This window comes from Macrotis lagotis, chromosome X (assembly GCF_037893015.1).
Source record: "Macrotis lagotis isolate mMagLag1 chromosome X, bilby.v1.9.chrom.fasta, whole genome shotgun sequence".
Lineage (NCBI taxonomy): Eukaryota > Metazoa > Chordata > Mammalia > Peramelemorphia > Peramelidae > Macrotis > Macrotis lagotis.
Genome location: NC_133666.1, coordinates 624,355,823 through 624,370,011, shown reverse-complemented (window position 1 = coordinate 624,370,011; position 14,189 = coordinate 624,355,823). Strand labels below are relative to the sequence as shown.

Sequence of the window (14,189 nt, the reverse complement as noted above, 5' to 3'; positions counted from 1 at the left end):
TGATCTTTCAATGGGAAAAGTAGGGATGTTTTGTTTGATTTTAGAAGAAAGTCCTGTGGAAGCTGTGTGGAGGATGAATGGAGTAGACAGAAACCTAAGGCAGAGAGACCCTTAAAGAGTCCATTAAAGTAAGACAGGTGAAAGGTGAAATGATGGTAGTTATATAAATGGAGAGGGAGAAATGACAAGATTTTTCAGCTGATTGACTATGTGGGGTAAGTGAGAATTAGGATTTAAGGATAAAACTGACCTGTGAACCTAGGTGACTGGAAGAATTATGCCCACAATAGAAGTGGGGAAAGTTTGAAAGAAGTGTGGATTTGGAGAAGATTGAATCACAGAGAAGAGCCCTAGATTTAAGGCAATGAGGCTGAATACCCTTCAGGGAACTTGGAAGAGGAGGAAAGTACCAGGTCAGGACTATGTCAGAGAAACCTAAGTATTCCTAACTGGACTGACCAATTGTGACCTGAAAACAGGAGGAAGAAATATCTTAATTGAGCTCAAAAGGGATCAGAAATTTGATCCCTAAACCCTGTGCCCACATTCAACTGAGGAGGACAATTGGGATTGTCCCAGAAGTGTGGGTGAATGGTAGAAGGAGGATTGGGAGAAATTAGTATTATCTTGGGTCTGTACCTGGGTGAAGGAGGGCATTGGAGAAGATGATGAGACTCATTTTGGTAGAGTTTTCCATTGGTGTGGTGTTAGATATGTCTTCAGTTTAGCACAGTACATGATAACCTTTCTAACTCCTTCATAAGTCTTTTCTTTACTCTGTGTTTTTCATATTTCCTCAGTATCCTTTAGCTTTTGCTTGAGACATCTGAGCTGGGCAGTTCTGCAACTCTTGATGGAAAAAAGATGATGGCCCTGGGAAGGTTTTTCCAGATATCTGAATGTGTCCTTATGGAGGACTGGGTTACACTGTATGTAGGGCATCATTTTGGCAGGAGAGGAAAAGCCGTTAGGAGGATGATGAAGAATAAAGTTGGGTAGTAGAAAAAGGACCTTTTCATTGAGAATATTTGTTTTAAACATAAACAACTCTTTCCACATAAACAGTAATAGATATACAGTTTTCAGGGCAGTGACTAGAATTGAACAAGGGAGGCGAAGAATCTTGAAAATAGACTTGAGGGGTGGCTAGGTGGCACAGTGGATAAAGCACCCGCCCTGGAGTCAGGAGTACCTGGGTTCAAATCGGGCTCAGACACTTAATAATTACCTAGCTGTGTGGCCTTGGGCAAGCCACTTAACTCCATTGCCTTGCAAAAAAAAACTAAAAAAAAATAGACTTGAAAAAGGGAAAGGGTCTTGGTAGAAAAAAGAGAAAGTTTTCCATTTTAGGAACAGACAGCAGTAAAGGCTAGATTGTATACCTCACCAATTAACAACTGCACTACTTTCAACCAGAGGTGTTGCCTTACCCTGATGTCTTGTTACATTCTGCAACGTTTATCTTATATACATGCAGTCAGATAAACAAGGGGTCACACATATACATATAAACAAACATATCTAAAATATGACAATAGAGGGAACAGGAAAGGGTTGTCCTTATGGCTCTGATTGGACCCAAAGAAAGCTAAGAAATCCCAGGGTCCAATATTAGTTGGAAAGTTATGCCTCTAAGGGGAACCCAGGAGACCAGGCTACAGCAACTGAACTCCTATCAGCTAGGCCCCAGGTGAGCTTGTCCTTTCTGAGACCTCATTCTTACCACTCATAAGTCCCCTTGTAACCTTAGTTCCTTTCCTAAACTAAAAACTTCTCTTCTTCCCAGGGACTTGAACAGCAGTTTCTTCTTCCAGGAACTTGAGTCAGACCTTACCTGAGTTATTTTGTTTGGACTTCATTTTTTTCCCCACCTGCACAGAGGTTGAAACCTGGGTGATAGAATTTGTAGATATAGTCTCTCTGAGTTATTGTACCTGGATAAGGGTTTGGAACAGAGTGATCTCAATTCATTTTGGGGGGAGGGGAGAACTACTTGTAACACTTCTATAACTCCCAAGGGTGCCCATCTTTTCTGAGAAGTGAGTTTCATACATAGTCAGTCTTTATGTTCAACACACACACACACACACATACACACACACATACTCACTTGCTTGTATCACTTAGACTCATGGAACCAGTATTCAAATATTAATAAAATACTAAGTACTTATGCATGTGCATACGTGCCCAAAACCTTCAAACTCTTACATTCCCTATCCAGGGACAATCCCTAGGCCTGCAACTGGAGGGTCTTGTTCCAGGCATTTGTGACTTTTGAGGATGTGGCTGTATTCCTCACCCAGCAGGAGTGGGCCTGCTTGGGCCCTGTTCAGGGGTGTCTCTACAGGGAAGTGATACTGGAGACCTATAGGAACGTGATCTCATTGAGGTAGGTATATTTCTTAGGACTCAGATCTGACCTTCATGAGTTCCTATAAATAACTATAGCATCTTAAAGAACTTATTGGACCTCTGAGGAGAATACAATCTGGTGTCCAGCACAGAAAGACTTCCTTGAAGAAATAAGGAAGGAGCTTAAAAATTTGGGAGAGACAATTAATACCTTACAACAAGAAAACAAAACCTTAGAAAGTATAATTGGACAAACACAAAAGGAGAATAAATCTCTCAGATCCTCAAATGAGCAAATGCAAAAAGAAATTAATTCTCTCAAAACCTCAATTGGTCAAATGGAAAGCTCTTTCAAAAGTAGAATTGACCAATTGGGAAAGGAGTTGCAAAAGGTTAATGAAGAAAACTCCTCTCCCCAGAAAAGAACGGAGTCTACAGAAACTAATGACTCCATGAGACAGCAAGAGTCAGTTAAACAAAATCAAAATATAGAAAAAATAGAAGCAAATGTAAAATACCTCATCAACAAAACCACTGACCTCAAGAATAGATCGAGGAGGGGCAACCTGAAAATTATAGGACTTCCTGAAAACATTGAACAGAAAAAAAGCCTGGACTTAATATTACAGGATCTAGTGATGGAAAACTGCCCTGATATCATGGAATCGGAGGGCAAAGTAGTTATTGAAAGAGTACATCAATCCCCACCAGAAAAAGATCCTAAAATGAAAGCACCAAGAAATGTTGTGGCCAAACTCCAGAACTATCAGATAAAAGAGAAAATCCTGCAAGCAGCCAGAAAGAAACAATTTAAATATCAAGAAGCCACAGTAAGGATCATGCAGGACCTGGCTGCATCAACTTTAAGGGATCGAAGGGCCTGGAACGAGATATTTCAAAGAGCATGGGAGCTTGGAATGCAGCCAAGAATCTACTTTCCTGCAAAGCTGAGCCTTCTCTTCCAGGGAAAAAGATGGACATTTAACTAAATGGAAGAATTCCAAAAATTTCTGATGAAAAGACCAGAGCTAAACAGAAAATTTGGACATCAAATAGGAGGTTCAAGAGATACATGAAAAGGTAAAAACAAAAAGGGGGGGGTGGTAAAAGAAAAAAAATGCAATCCAGTAAGTTGAAACTGGCTATATCCCAGCATGGGGCGGGGGGGGAAGAGACTCTCATAAATCCTGAGAAATGTAACTCTAACAGAGAGAATGTGCCTAGCCAGAAATGATGGACATCCATGACCTATCCATGAGACTGCTATCTAATGGGATGTAACTGGCTTTAGCCCCACTTGGGAGAAAGACTCTAATAACTCTAAGGAATTTTGACTCTATTCAATAGAATATACTGAACTAGAAGGGACAGACACTCAGAATTTTCTATGACATAGATAGAATGATCTAAAAAAATACACTACCTCCCTAAAAAGGGGGAGAGGAAAGAGATGGGAGGAGGGAGGGGATTGAGTGGGACAAATCTCATTACACTAAGAGGTACAAAAAACCTATGGTAATAGGGGGGAGAAGGGAGCAGAGGAGAAACACCTGAATCTTCTTCTCATCAGACTTGGCTTAAAGTCAACCTACACGTACTCAGCTTATAAAACATCTAACCTTTCCAGTATTAAAAGGGGAAAAGGGGAGGGGGGATGGAGAAAGGGAAGGGGAGTGGGTGAAATAAGGAGAAATAACAAAAGGAAGGGAAGGGAAAAAGGGAAAGGGGAAAGAAAGGGGAGGGTGTGATATAGGAGGGCAAACACGCTGAAGGGGATGGTATTCAAAAGCAAAATGCTGAGGAATATGAATAAAAGGGGGGAAGGGGAAAAATACAAACAGAGGAAAGATAGCACAGAGGGCAATAAAGAATTAGTAATCATAACCTTGAATGTGAATGGGATGAACTCTCCCTTAAAACATAAGCAAATAGCAGAGTGGATTAAAAACCAGAATCCTACAATATGCTGCTTACAAGAAACTCATTTGAAGCAGAGAGATACATATAAAGTAAAGGTAAAAGGTTGGAGCAAAATGTATTTTGCTTCAGCTGAAGTAAAAAAAGCAGGGGTAGCAATCCTTATCTCAGACAAAGCAGTAGCAAAAATAGATAACGTTAAAAGAGATAAGGAAGGAAACTTTATCCTCCTAAAAGGTACCATAGACAATACAGTCATTTCAATATTGAATATATATGCACCCAGTGGGACAGCACCCAAATTCTTAGAGGAGAAGCTGAAAGAATTACAGGAAGACATAGACAGCAAAACTCTACTAGTAGGAGACCTCAACCTGCTGCTATCAGATCTAGATAAATCAAATCATAAAACAAACAAGAAAAAGTTAGGGAGGTAAATAGATTGTTAGAAAAATTATATGGTAGACTTATGGAGGAAACTGAATGGGGATAGAAAGGAATATACCTTTTTCTCGGCAGTACATGGAACTTATACAAAAATTGACCATGTACTAGGACATAAAAACCTAATGATCAACTGCAGAAAGGCAGAAATAGTGAATACATCTTTCTCAGATCACAATGCAATAAAAGTCATATGCAATACTGGGCCCAGGAGATATAGACCCAGAACAAATTGGAAACTGAATAACCTCATTTTAAAAAATGAGTGGACCAAAAAACAAATATAGAAAGAATTAACCATTTTATCCTAGATAATGACAATAATGAAACCACATACCAAAACCTATGGGATTCATTCAAAGCAGCTCTCAGGGGATATATTATAGCTCTAAATGCTTATATGAATAAATTGGAGAAAGAGGAAATCAATGAACTAAACATGCAACTAAAAAAATTAGAGAAAGAACAAATCAAAAATCCCCGAATACCAAATTAGAAATTCTAAAAATTAAAGGAGAAATTAATAAAATCAAAAGCAAAAAATCTATTGAATTAATAAATAAAACCAAAAGTTGGTATTATGAAAAAAACCAATAAAATTGATAAACCTCTGGTCAATTTGATTAAAAAAAAGAAAGAAGAAAACCAAATTACTAGTATTATAAATGAAAAAGGTGAACTCACCACCAATGAGGAGGAAATTAAAGTAATAATTTGAAATTATTTTGCCCAACTCTATGCCAATAAATTTGATAATCTAAGTGAAATGGATGAATATTTACAAAATATAAGTTGCCCAGGTTAAATGAAGAAGAGATTAAAGACCTAAACAACCCTATCTCAGAAAAAGAAATTCAACAAGCCATTATTGAACTCCCTAAAAACAAATCTCCAGGGCCTGATGGATTCACAAGTGAATTCTACCAAACATTTAAGGAACAATTGGTTCCAATCCTATATAAACTCTTTGGAATAATAGGGAAAGATAGAACTCTGCCTAACTCTTTCTGTGAAACCAATATAGTACTGTTACCTAAACCAGGAAGAGTTAAAACAGAGAAAGAAAATTATAGACCTATTTCCCTGATGAATATAGATGCAAAAATCCTAAATAAAATCTTAGCAAAAGGACTACAAGTCATCACTAGGATGATACATTATGATCAAGTAGGATTTATTCCAGGAATGCAGGGATGGTTCAATATTAGGAAAACTGTTAGTATACTCAATTATATCAACAACAAACCTATCAAAAATCATATGATCATATCAATAGATGCTTAAAAAGCTTTTGACAAAATACAGCATCCATTCCTACTAAAAACACTAGAGAGTGTAGGAATAAATGGACTGTTCCTTAAAATAATTAGTAGTATCTGTCTGAAACCATCAACAAGCATTATACTCAATGGGGAGAGGCTAGAGGCATTCCCAATAAGATCAGGGTTGAAACAAGGGTGCCCATTATCACCACTACTATTCAATATTGTACTAGAAATGTTAGCATCAGCAATTAGAGAAGAAAAAGAAATTGAAGGAATTAGAAATGGGAAGGAAGAGACAAAACTCTCACTCTTTGCAGATGACATGATCTTCTACCTAGAGAATCCCAAGAAATCATCTAAAAAACTATTGGAAACAATTAGCAATTTTAGCAAAGTTGCAGGTTATAAAATAAACCCTCATAAATCCTCAACTTTTCTATATATGTCTAGCAAGAAACAGCAGGAAGAGCTAGAAAGAGAAATCCCATTCAAAGTAACCTCAGACAGTGTAAAATATTTGGGAGTCTATTTGCCAAGACAGGCTCAGAATCTTTTGGAAAACAATTACAAAACACTTCTCACACAAATTAAATCAGATTTAAATAACTGGGCAAATATCAACTGCTCATGGATAGGTAGAGCTAATATAATAAAAATGACAATTCTACCAGAACTAAACTACCTGTTTAGTGCCCTACCAATCAAAATTCAAAAAAATTACTTTAATGAGTAGAAAAAATTGTAAGTAAATTCATATGGAGAAATAAAAAGTCAAGAATTTCCAGGAGCTTAATGAAAAAAAATGCAAATGAAGGTGGCTTAGCACTACTCGATCTAAAATTATATTATAAAGCATCAGTCATCAAAACTGTTTGGTATTGGCTAAGAAATAGAGTGGTGGACCAGTGGAATAGACTAGGTGTAAAAGCAGGAGAGAATTATAGTAATCTGCTGTTTCATAAACCCAAAGAGTCAGGCCATTGGGATAAAAACTCCTTCTTTGATAAAAACTGCTGGGATAATTGGAAATCAGTATGGAAGAAACTTAGATTAGACCAACACCTCACACCCTTTACCAAGATAAGATCCAAATGGTTACAGGACATAGACATAAAAAACAATACTATAAGCAAATTAGAAGATCAAGGACTAGTCTACCTGTCAGATCTATGCAAAGGGGAACAGTTTATGACTAGGGAAGAGTTGGAGAACATCACTAAAAACCAATTAGATGATTTCGATTACATTAAATTAAAAAGCTTTTGCACAGATAAAAACCAATGTAATCAAGATCAAAAGAAAAGTAGTAAATTGGGAAACGATCTTTACAACTAATGATTCTGACAAAGGACTCATTTCTAAAATTTATAGAGAACTGAGTCATATTTTTAAAACAAAAAGCCATTCCCCAATTGACAAATGGTCAAAGGATTTGCAAAGGCAATTTACAGATGAGGAGATCAAAGCAATCCATAGCCATATGAAAAAAATGCTCTAAATCATTAATTATTAAAGAAATGCAAATTAAAGCTTCTCTGAGGTACCACCTTATACCACTCAGATTGGCCAGTATGACCAGGAAGGATAATGATCATTGTTGGAAGGGATGTGGGAAATTTGGGACACTATTACACTGTTGGTGGAGCTGTGAACTCATCCAACCCTTTTGGAGAGCTATTTGGAACTATGCCCAAAGGCAACAAAAATGTGCATACCCTTTGACCCAGCAATACCACTACTGGGTCTATACCCTGAAGAGATGAGGAAAAAGGATAAAAACATTACTTGTACAAAAATATTTATAGCTGCCCTGTTTGTGGTGGCAAAGAATTGGAAATCAAGTAAATGTCCTTCAATTGGGGAATGGCTTAGCAAACTGTGGTATATGTATGTCATGGAACACTATTGTTCTATTAGAAACCAGGAGGGATGGGATTTCAGGGAAACCTGGAGGGATTTGCATGAACTGATGCTGAGTGAGATGAGCAGAACCAGAAAAATACTGTACACCCTAATAGCAACATGGGAGTGATGTTCAACCTGGAAGGACTTGCTCATTCCATCAGTGCAACAATTGGGAACAATTTTGGACTGTCTGCAAAGGAGAGTAACATCTGTATCCAGATAAGGAGCTGTGGAGTTTGAACAAAGTACAAGGACTATTCCCTTTAATTTGGAAAAAAAAAAACCAGATATCTTATTGTCTGATCTTGTTACCTCTGAGAATTCTGTTCTCTTTAAGGATATGATTTCTCTCTCATCACACCCAATTTGGATCAAGGTACAACATGGAAACAAAGTAAAGACTGACGGAGTGCTATCTGTGGGGTGGGGGTGGGGGTGGGGGGAGGGAAGCAAGATTGGGGGAAAATTGTAAAACTCAAATAGTATCTTTAATAAAAATAAAAAAAATTTTAAAAAGAATGTAAGCAACTTGAAGACAGAATTTTTTATGTTCTTTTCTTTTCTTTTTTCAAATTACATGAAAATATAGTTTTGAATATTCATCTTTTTGTGAGATTTCTGTCTCCCTCCCTTTCCTCCCCCCTCTCCTTATCAGTGAGTAACTTGTTATAAATTGTACATGACAATTGTGTTTAATAGATTTCATATTAGTCATGTTGTGAAAGAAGAATTACAATTGAAAGGGAAAAAATGAGAAAAAAATTAAAAGTTTTATTTTTTTTAAAAAAAGAACTTATTGGATTTGGGCTCCAAACTCAAGGATCAGAAATTCTTAATCCCACCTTGGCTTTTCCCAGGCCATAAGATTTATCAGAGAAGAAAATAGGTAGATCCTTTAAGTTTTCTCTGAGCCTGAATTTTCCATTTCCTCCAACTTCCTTGTTCAGGTATAGGAAAGTTCTGATGATGAAAGTGGGAGTGTTCTACCCAATATTAGAGAAAGGCTATATGAAACAATTGTTCTTCTATGCCCAGATCACAGCTTCCCTGGATCCCCTCAGTCTTGGGAGAATATAATAGCTTTTGCCTGGGCTTTCCTGTTTGACAACGTAGATAGTCCCTTCTCCAACTTGCTTGCTTATTCATAAGACTAGGATTGAAACTAGGACAGCCCTTTGTAACTAAGGGGATAAAACCACATTTTGCCATTTTCTTCCCCATGATCAGGATTTCCAGTATCCATACCTGATGTGATCTCCCAACTGGAGTGAGGGGAAGAGCCATGGGTCTTTGGCATGAAGGTAGCTGAGGGAAAAAAGAATCTGAGTCAACTGTTCAGGTGAGTCAGAGAACTTTTCCTTCATTCAGTGCCTGAATAGGCATTTACTGTATTCTTCTTGTATGCTTTTTGGGGTATTAGGTTTTCAGAAAGTTCAAAGCAAATAGAAGATATAGTTCTTGCCTCTCCAACCTGTTTGTTTGGTTGGTTCTAACCCCTCCTCCCCAATCTCTTCTGGGAGCTTACCTTTCTCTATCATATTATCCTCAGGCTACATTCCTGTAATTGTGGGGTCAGTGTGTAGTGACTTTTCTCACATAATTCCAAATTAATATTTAGAAAAGTAAGAACAATTCACAGCTCCATCAATAGTATATTACAGTTCTTGTCTTTTCATTGGCCTTCCAACAATTACTTTCCCCCCACTACTTCTTAAGTGTGCTTAATCACTGGCCAAGAGGTTGTCATTCCTACTGTACTGACCAGTCACCCCTAACAGAAATGATCTTTTCCCTATTAAATTCCTGTAAACTGTGCTACTCACATGTCACTTATCACACAGTATATCTTGTACTGGACTTAATTTTTGTATATATCAGTGGAGATACATGAAGGCCCTACTAGTAGAAAGTTCAGGAAAAACTTCTTGGCCTTCAGGCAATATCCAGGAGCTCCAATTCTTTTCTAGTAACTACAGATTTTTACCTTCCAGATTTCCTTTCTATTCTCTTACTTATCTTTCCACTACCATTTGTTCTTCCATCTAGAATCTCCTCTTCCCAGAGCAATAATTCTTGCTTTTCATCCTCTCCCTTTCACTGCCCCCTCTCCCTCTTTAGTAAATAGTTCCTCTTAATTTTTAACTGTTTATCATTACAGAGACATAAATCCAGAATAGATAACTAATATAGGTAAAAAAATAGTAAGGCTTAACTAGCTTTTAGAACAGCCACTCTTGGTCTTTAAAAGGTATCTGGCCACCTCACACCTATTGGATTGGTCAATATCATTAAAAAGGAAAATGATCGCTGCTGGAGGGGATGTGGGGACATTGGGACACCAATGCATTGTTGATAGAGTTGCAAACTGATCCAGCCTTTCTGGAGGGCAATTTGGAATTACACCCAAAGTGCATACATCCCCTTTGATCCAGCAATACCACTACCAGGTCTGTATCCCAAAGAGATTACAAAAAAGAGCAAAAAAACTCACGTGTACAAAAATATTTATAACAGTTGTTTTCATTGTGGTAAAGAATTGGAAATTGAGGGAATGCCCATCATCTGGGGAATGGCTGAAAAAATTGTGGTATATGAATTTGGTAGAACTCTATTGTTCTATAAGAAATCATGAAAGACAAGACTTCAGAAAGCCTAGAAACTTGCATGAACTGATTTTGAGTGAAGTGAGCAGAACCAAAAGAACATTGTACAGACTAACAACAATGATGATGGACTTGTTCATTGCAGCAGTTCAATAATCAAAGACAATTCTAAAAGACTTGTGATGAAAATAATCATCTATATCCAGAGAAGGAATTGTAGAGTTTAAATGCTGATCAAAGATTACAATCTTCAACTTTTAAAAGTTATCATATATATATATATATATATATATGTTGTTTCTCTAATTTTTTCCTACTTTGATTTGATTCTTCTTTCCTATCATAATTAATGTGGATCTATGTTTAGCATGGTTATACATGTTTAGTCTATATTAGATTGCTTTCTATCGGGGAAAGGAAGGGGGAGGGAGAAAAGTGAAACTCAAACCCTTTCAAGGGAATGATTGTTGCATGTAGTTAGAAAAATAAATAAATAAAATATCATAATAAAATTTTTTAAAATATACCCAGGGTCAAGCTTAATACCTCTTAGACTCCTTTCACTGATCTCTTAATTCTTCATCCTCAGGCTCAGCTACATGAACTTTATTTTTTATTCTCAGGGTTTATTTCTTTCATCTTCTAGTTCCCCATCCCTTCTCTCTCCCAGGAAGATCCCTGATGAGACAATAATTGTTAATTAACAGTCACTTGTTCCCAAAAGTAAGGTCTGTTTACACCTCAAAAGGTGCTAATCTTCCTCCTACCCCTCCCCCAGATGATTTTAATGTCTATCTCCTTCAAAAATGGTCAAATTAGGTCATTTGTTGGCAATCTCATACTTCCTAAAGTATAAAATCTTTGAAAACATCTACTGTTAATTGCCTATGCAAGTTTATCCACCCTAGAATTTTTGGTATACATAGGCTTTCAATGAATTTTAGTTAAATGAAGTAATAAATGAATCTTTTATTTTAGATTGTGAGACCAGCAAAAAGAAAAAGAAATTCATTTCAGCAAAAGAAATTTCTGAAGAAAAGGAATCAAAGAGGGCAATATTGGAAATACTCAGAGGAAATATTACACAGCCATCAAAATTTCATAATACCCATGAAATCAGAAGTAGTTTAATGAGATCTCAGAGGAATGCAACAGGGAAAAACTCAAAAAAATCACTGTCTGGGGACTTGTCAAACCAGTGATGGTGAGCCATAGGAACATTAGCCTAGGACAAATGTCCTCCAAATTTGGTGAATCTGGGAGATACTTTAATATGAACTCAAAGTATATTAAACAGCAGAATATTTTTACTGGAGAAAAGCCTTGTCAACATGATACAAAAGAACAAAGTTCCCAACAGAGTCCTGACCAGAGTTCATATAGGAGAGAAATACTATAAATCTAACATATGTGAAAAAACGTCCAGGCAGAACACAGTCTTAATTGAACAACAGAGTATTCACAGTGGAAAAAAGTTCCATGAATGTAATGAATGTGGGAAAAATCTTCTCTGTAAGTTCATCCTTTATTCAACACCAGAGAATTTACACAGAAGAAAAACCCTATGAGCATAAAGAGTGTGGAAAAACTTTCAACAGAAGTTCTAGTCTTAACCAACACCAGAAAATTTGCACTGGGAAAAAACCCTATGAGTGCAATCTTTGTGGCAAAGCCTTCTATCAGCAGTCTAACCTTATTCAACATCAAAGAACTCACACTGGAGTGAAACCTTTAAATGTATGGAATGTGGAAAAGCCTTAAGTACACAGTCTTCTGTTATTCAACACCAAAGAATTCACACTGGAGAGAAACTTTATGAATTAATGAATGCGGGAAAACTTTCATTTGGAGCTCTAACTTCATTGATCACCAGAGAATTCACACTGCAGAGAAACCCTATGAATTTTGTGAATGTGGGAAAGCATTTATTGCACTTGCAAATTTGATTCAACATCACAGGATTCATACTGGAGGAAAACCTTATGAATGTCATGGCTGTGGGAAAACATTTCATGCAAGCTCATACTTCATTCAGTATTGTAAAATTCATACTTAGAAAACTTATAATGCTAGTAGGAAAGCATTGAGTGAGCATCCAAATCTTATTCAAAATCAAAGAATTCAAATATTTATTAAGGAAGGATACAAAAACTAGGAAACATGAGGAACTTAACATTATATTGAAATAATATATTTATAGATAAAGAAATACAAAATAAAGTATTTTTTATTTTAAATTAAATTTTAACTTTTAATTTATTATTTAAAGATTTTATTTATTTTGAGTTTTACAATTTTTCCCCTAATCTTATTTCCCTCCCCCCCAGAAAGCAATTTGCCAGTCTTTACATTGTTTACATGGTATACACGGATCTAAATTGAATGTGATGAGAGAGAAATCATATCTTTAAGGAAGAAACATAAAGTAAAAGAGATAGCAAGATCTGATAATAAGATATCAGTTTTTTTCCTAAATTAAAGGTAATAGAGCTTGGTCTTTGTTCCAACTCCACAGTTCTTTCTCTGAATACAAATGGTATTCTCCATTGCAGACAGCCCCAAATTGTCTCTGGTTATTGCACTGAAGGAATAAACAAGTCCATCAAGGTTGATCATCACCCCCATGTTGCTGTTAGGGTGTATAATATTTTTTGGTTCTGCTCACCTCACAGGATCAGTTCATGCAAATCCCTCCAGGCTTCACTGAATTCCCATCCCTCCTGGTTTCTAATAGAACAATACTGTTCCATGACATATATATACCACAGTTTGTTGAGCCATTCCCCAATTGAAGGACATTTACTTGATTTTCAATTCTTTGCCACCACAAATAGGGCTGTTATGAATATTTTTGTAAAGTGATGTTTTCACCCTTTTTTCATCATCTCTTCAGGGTATAGACCCAATAGTGGTATTGCTGGATCAAGGATATGCACATTTTTGTTGCCCTTTGGGCATAGTTACAGACTGCTTTCCAGAAAGATTGGATGAGTTCACAACTCCACCAACAATGTATTAGTGTCCCAGATTTCTCACAAACCTTCCAACAATGATCATTGTCCTTTCTGGTCATATTGGCCAGTCTGAGATGTGTGAGCTGGTACCTCAGAAAAGCTTTAATTTGCATTTCTCTAATAAGTAATGATTTAGAGCAATTTTTCATATGACTATGGATTGCTTTGATCTCCTCATCTGTAAATTGCCCTTGCATATCCTTTGACCATTTGTCAATTGGGGAATGGCTTTTTTTTTAATTTGACTCATTTCTCTGTGTTTTAGAAACTAGTTGTAAACTAGTTGTAAAGCTTGTTTCCCAGTTTACTATATTTCTTTTGATCTTGGTTACAGTGGTTTCGTCTGTGCAAAAACTTTTTTTAAGAAAGATTTTTATTTATTTTGAGTTCTACAATATTCCCTCCATTTTTGCTTCCCTCCTCTCACCCCCCAAGAAGGCATTCTGTTAGTCTTTATATTGGTTCCATGTTATACATTAATCTCAGTTGAATGTGCTGACAGAGAAAGCATATTCTTAAGGAAGGAAAATACAGTATGAGATAGTAAAATTACTTAATAATATAAAGGTTTTTTCCTAATTTGAAAAATTATTTCCCAATTCACTACATTTCTTTTGATCTTGGTTACAGTGGTTTTGTCTGTGCAAGTGCTTTTTAATTTAATATTATCAAAATTATCCAGTTTG

The 14,189-nt window shown here is 36.4% G+C and overlaps 1 pseudogene; it reads left to right on the top strand.

The window, feature by feature from the left end:
- The first annotated feature begins 208 nt into the window (after positions 1-208).
- Positions 209-12,545, top strand: LOC141499457 (zinc finger protein 252-like; annotated as a pseudogene).
- The last annotated feature ends 1,644 nt before the right edge of the window (positions 12,546-14,189 follow it).